The sequence below is a fragment of the Vicia villosa genome, unplaced genomic scaffold, assembly GCF_029867415.1.
Source record: "Vicia villosa cultivar HV-30 ecotype Madison, WI unplaced genomic scaffold, Vvil1.0 ctg.000992F_1_1, whole genome shotgun sequence".
NCBI classification, from domain to species: domain Eukaryota; kingdom Viridiplantae; phylum Streptophyta; class Magnoliopsida; order Fabales; family Fabaceae; genus Vicia; species Vicia villosa.
In genome coordinates, this window is record NW_026705445.1 from 632,507 (window position 1) to 638,005 (window position 5,499).

A 5,499-nucleotide genomic window follows, 5' to 3' on the forward strand; every position below is an offset into this window, starting at 1 on the left:
TATTATCTTTATTGATTTTTATATGACAAAAACAAGAATTCTAATTAAGCAAAAGAACTAAAATAAAAGCCTAAACTAATATTTTTGTTGATTATTTTTATATGTCAAAATGTGTACTAAAGTCTCAAAATAATAAGAAAAGTCAGCATTTTTATTACTAAAAGAAATGGTAAAAAAATCTAATTAAAATCTAAAATAAAAATGTAAACAGGGGTGAGAATTGAAGATAGGGGTGTGAATAGAAATTGGGCGCAGGGCCCATGGTGATTTGGCCCAGGGGCGTTTTTGTAGTTGCGGAATTTCTTAGTGCCAAAAAAAGAAGTGTTGTGCTGGGCCATAGGGGGTGTAAAAGCAATTTCGGCCCATACATTATTATTATTATTGTTACAGATTTTTATTCACCAAAAAAAATGGTGTCATGGGCTCGACGGGGGTGCATGCTACAGATTCGTGAGCCCAAGATAATTGTGTTCAGATTTTGATCCAATTCTAAATTTATTCAGATTATTAAAAAGTTAAAACTTAATTAATTGAATAAAAATAAAAAGAAAAATGGCATAATTAAGATTGGGATTAGGGTTACGAGTTGTGACCTTTGGAGTTCTTTGAAGCAATGTCCTCTTCTCCCTCTCGCAAAAAATGAAAGAGGCTCACGAAATCGTCTTCTTCGATCAATCTTCCTGGCGAGCTTCGGTCTTCATTACGGCGACAAGAATATGTTCACGGCGATTGCAGAATCGCGTCGACGTGAAGACCAAAGCGGTGGTGATGTTGGTGCAAGATTGTTGATGAAGAGCTTCGAACATTGATGGAGGAATGATTCGCGTGAACGATGGGAAAACCAATTTCTTGAGAACGAGAAAGTAAGTTTCGACTGATTATTTCTTCTGCCTTTCCCTTCTTCTTCTCTGTTAACAGGGTTGATGGTTGTAGGTCGATAATGGATGGAGTTTGAAGTTTGTGCTATCTCTTTCTGCCAACTGAAGGCTGAAGATGAAGGATGCTCAAGACCTTCAAGAAAGAATCGAAGGTGGTGAAGGTGCTGATGATTTCATTGAATGGAGGGAGAAGAAGTGAAAAGGTTCGGTTGAATTGAAGGGGGAGAGGTTCTGAAAGTGAGGTATGAAATATGGATGGTGGAAGGGGATGAATGAAGGGTGAGGCCTGAGATGAGAAGTGAAGAGGGTGAATTGTGGAAAGTGACGAAAGTTCAGAAGATGGAGAATGTGAAGATGGGAACCGAGTGGAAGAAATGGTTGAGAGAGGATTGAAGATGATGAATGAAATGGGAGTGAAAGTGAAGAGATGAAGATGGTGAATGTGAAGAAAAAATGGTAAATGGACGTGGAGGGAGAGCTTGAAGAATGATGAAAATCTTGGTTATATAGAGATGAAGGATCTCGATTCTCTGAAGGTTAGTTCTTTTTGTTCTCTGAAATTCTGTTATGCTGAGATCTCCTCCTCTCTCAATTTTTCTGTTATTCGGTTATTGACTGTCGAGAAGTTAGTTAGATGCCGAGACTGTTAGAAGTTTGTTAAGTTTGTTAGGGAACTGTTATGAGTTGGTTAGAGGTTGGTTAGAGGTAGTTACATATTCTGTCTGTGGCAGTTAGGAGTTTAGGATTAGTTAGCAAGAATTTTGAATTCCGTTATAAGGTTATGTTATTTGAAACTGAATTTTGTTTTTGTTTTCTTTGTGGTATGCTACTGGTTTGGCTTTGCTGCAGGGTGGTTTTATTTCATAACTGAGTTAGAAATCAACTGTTAGGAAAAATGGTTTGGGTTAGTTAGATTTGAAATGTTGTATGATTTTGAATTCTGGTTTTGCTGTAGGTTGTGTTGGCTTTTATGCAGTATGCTTCTGTTTTCTTAGGAGTTGCTACTGACTGTATATGCTTATCTCAATGTGATTGTATGAACATGGTTTGATTTTGAACTATCATGATGTGTAGGTAAGTTTGAAGTGAGTATTGGTATTCTGAACTTGAGGTGTTAAATTGTTGGACTGTGGTGCTGATACCTCATAATTAATGTACATTTGCAGGCTGATTTAGATGCTTCCGCTGTTGGATTCCCCTCTGGATTGTATGATGATTTGAGCTATGACGCAGAACTGGTGTTAAGGTTGGATCTATAGATGAATTAAGGAGATTATGGAGCTGTTGATGTGATTTTTGAAGATTAGAAGCGAGTTAGCATAAGTTTTGGACGACAATTTGTATCGTTTTCTTCTCCGACTTTGAAATGAATATATTAGAGGTGGATCATGTAACCAGTGAAGTGGGATGTAGCTTTAACTCAAATTTTTTAAATTGTAACTTTTAACATGAGATCTCCTTGTATTATTCTTGAATAGCATTCAGATTCTTCCATGGACATTGTGAATGTATGATCTCCTTGTGACTTAGAATTATGGTGAAAATTTTCTTTAACATAGTGTTCCTCCTTTACCAACATAAATATGAGTTTTAACCTTCTCTTTCAACACCTTTGACTTGAACAGAAACTATGCACATGTAGCCACTCGGGTCAATATTGAATATTGCTCAAAAGTGAGCTTGAAATCCTCGATACCAAGAGAGAAGTCACGAGCCACAACTTTGTACCACCATAAATGTCTCAAATTAGTAACTCGTATTTCAAATAACTCATATAGCCCTTCCGACCTTGCACACACCAATGAATTCCAATCTTTAATTTAATGAACATTTGTCTTTAATTCCCAAACCATAAGTGATTTGCACTTCAAGCGACCAAATTATCTTGAGAACTTCTTTGATGCATAGAGGAACATCTTGACATGAATAATTCACTATAAGGAGTCCAATCTCACTTAAATTTTCCCGATTCACTTGCATAAAATGACAAGCAAACTCCTTTTGATCATAATGAACCCTTAATTGATATTACTTACATTGATCTCCTGAATCCATGATGGTTTAATGAATGTATGATATGCTGATGACCTAATGAAAAATGCGGATGAATGAGAAACTTTAAGCCAGTTATAAATGGAATTAGGTGGGCAAATTTTGGGGTGCAACAGCTGCCCCTATTTAATCGTCTTATACTTGAATGTAAGATTGGCGCTAGCCTTTCGAACATTCAAGGTAGAAGAAGATTAAATATCAAAAGAACCTGAAAATTTGCTTGAGGAAAGATGGAATCCACTGGGGAAAATAATATCAACTCTGGGTTGTAGGAGAGATAAACATCAACTCTGGGTTGAAAAAGAAAGAGAGAGAATCAACTCTGGGTTGAAGACAAGAGGTAGACATAAACTCTAGGTTGAGAGAAGGTAGTTCAACTCTGGGTTGAACGAGGAATTGGATAATGACTATGGGTTGAAAGAGAAAAGATGAACAATTAGAAATAACCGTCAACTCTGGGTTGAGTGGGAGAGGAGAAAAGGTAACCGTTAACTCTGGGTTGAGTGGGAAAAATAAAAGATAACCGTCAACTCTAGGTTGAGTGGGAAAAGGAAGAGAAGTCAATTCTAGATTGAATAAAGGATGGTCGTCAACTCTGGGTTGAGTGGGAAAGGAGAAGAGATAACCCTCAACTCTGGGTTGAGTGGGAAAGAAATAAGATAACCGTCAACTCTGGGTTGAGTGGGAAAAAGGAGAAGTCAATTCTGGATTGAATAAAGAATAACCGTCAACTCTGGGTTGAGTGGGAAAGAGAAATAAGATAATCGTCAACTCTGGGTTGAGTGGGAAAGAAAGATTAAAGGAAATAACCGTCAACTCTGGGTTGAGTGGGAAAAGGAAAGGATTAACTCTGGGTTGAAATAAAGATAACCGTCAACTCTGGGTTGAAGAAAGATGAACATGATTGACTTTGGGAGATGACGCCACAATGGTAACTCTGAGTGATCCGGTGGAATATCAATAGAATGCTTTGTAGGGACCTCATCTGATGAGTAACTTGGCTTATGCTTCATATGCAATGTTTGATTTATTTGTGCACTTATGGAGATGCAATGCCATGGATTCTATATGCAGTGTACTGATTGATTAGGAATTTTGCTTTGATGTGGAATAGATTAGGTGGAGTTCTGAAACTCTGCTTGAGAATCAAGGTGGGGTGGATGCCCCTGATTTGTTGATGATTGGATCATACGGGAGAAATGATAATGAAAATTCAGTGATATGCATGATGTATGTATGATTATGAACGGAATGATTGTTTCCATGATACTAGGAGTGAATGGAGGGTTCCTTGCAGGAAGGTTGTTGCTTGAGGGATAGAATTTGTGAAGGTGAGGTGTTTGGTTTGACTCCTCAACACCTGTCTCGATATCTGACACTTGATTGAAGATAAAGAAATGAATTGTTGCTAGCTTGCCCCAGCCTTTAGGATCTCTTTAGATGGAATTCTGATTTGCTTGAATCATGGAGATTGGCAATGGTCTGCCCCAATGTTGATCATGGGATGAATGCCCCAGATTAAAATGAACTATTCCACCAGATGGATTCTTCAGGTATTTGCTTTGTGGATGACCAACCTTTGCCTTTGTAAGACTACTCGATGGAATTCCAATGTTGAACTTTCCTTGGTATCAAGTACTTACTTTCTGATTAGAGACAATTCTGTTTTGAAAAAGATAATGAGAATGCGATGCACATGTTAATCTCAAAAGAAAAGTTTTTATTTGTCAAAATGTTGTACTGATACTAACACAAGTGACAAGCAACATTAGGAGTCAGTTTTGACATGATTTTACAGCTGGTATGCTTTCAGAACGAACCCTGCTTCAATTAGGACTTTTGAGGGTTGTAACGTGGCCGGGTTCACGGTTTGAGAAACAAAGGATAAAGGCTCAAGTTCTACTTAACCCATCCCTTCTTCGTGATGTTCTCCAGTCCTACGTTCAGCTAGTTTGACACGAGTGTTCGCCTTTCAGGAAGGATTGTGATGGATGAGGACCCTTTATGGCTTTGACGGATGTGGCAGCCACCCTTTGGTGTTTTTGTTTATGGTCATAAAAACTTGTCCTCGGAGGATTCTTCTTTTGCTTTTGCCTTTTGCTATCCCTAACTTTTGCCTGGACAAAAAGTTTCTTTTGATTTTGATTTCCGTTGTCCAGCGGGATACGCCCTAATTTTTGCCTAAGTCATTTGCTTCAAAGCTTTTCCTTCTTTTTGACTTAGCGGGCTATTGTTTCTTTTTTGATTCATAACTTTCTTTCATTTCTTTTTTTTTTGTCTCGTTCGGGAACAAGTTGTATGGCTTTTGTGATTGAATTGATGAAAAGGTTGTGACTGCCTTCTTCTCAGTGAATGAGAGACATCCATTGTGGAGGGTGCTTTTCTTCTTTTTTGCGAGAGATGATTGATCCTCTGATGGAATAACTGAAAGTTGAGCACTCGGTCGCACTAACTGAAGACTACCCTGCCCCTGGTTAAGATTGAGGGTTTTTTTTTTGTATTTTTGAAAAGAAACTACTACTCCTTAGGCTCAAAGGGGTTGACGAAGGTTTCACTCCCTTATAACTCC

At 38.0% G+C, this 5,499-nt stretch overlaps 1 long non-coding RNA gene across 2 annotated transcripts; it reads left to right on the forward strand.

Moving 5' to 3' along the window:
- The first annotated feature begins 560 nt into the window (after positions 1–560).
- Positions 561–2,821, forward strand: LOC131632728 (uncharacterized). 2 transcript variants are annotated; one of them, XR_009293113.1, is made up of 4 exons: positions 561–863; positions 934–1,414; positions 1,834–1,952; positions 2,045–2,821. It is a non-coding gene; the product is annotated as an uncharacterized LOC131632728 (long non-coding RNA). The 2 variants fall into 2 exon arrangements; XR_009293112.1 differs by lacking the exon at positions 1,834–1,952 and having other exon boundaries at positions 2,045–2,814.
- The last annotated feature ends 2,678 nt before the right edge of the window (positions 2,822–5,499 follow it).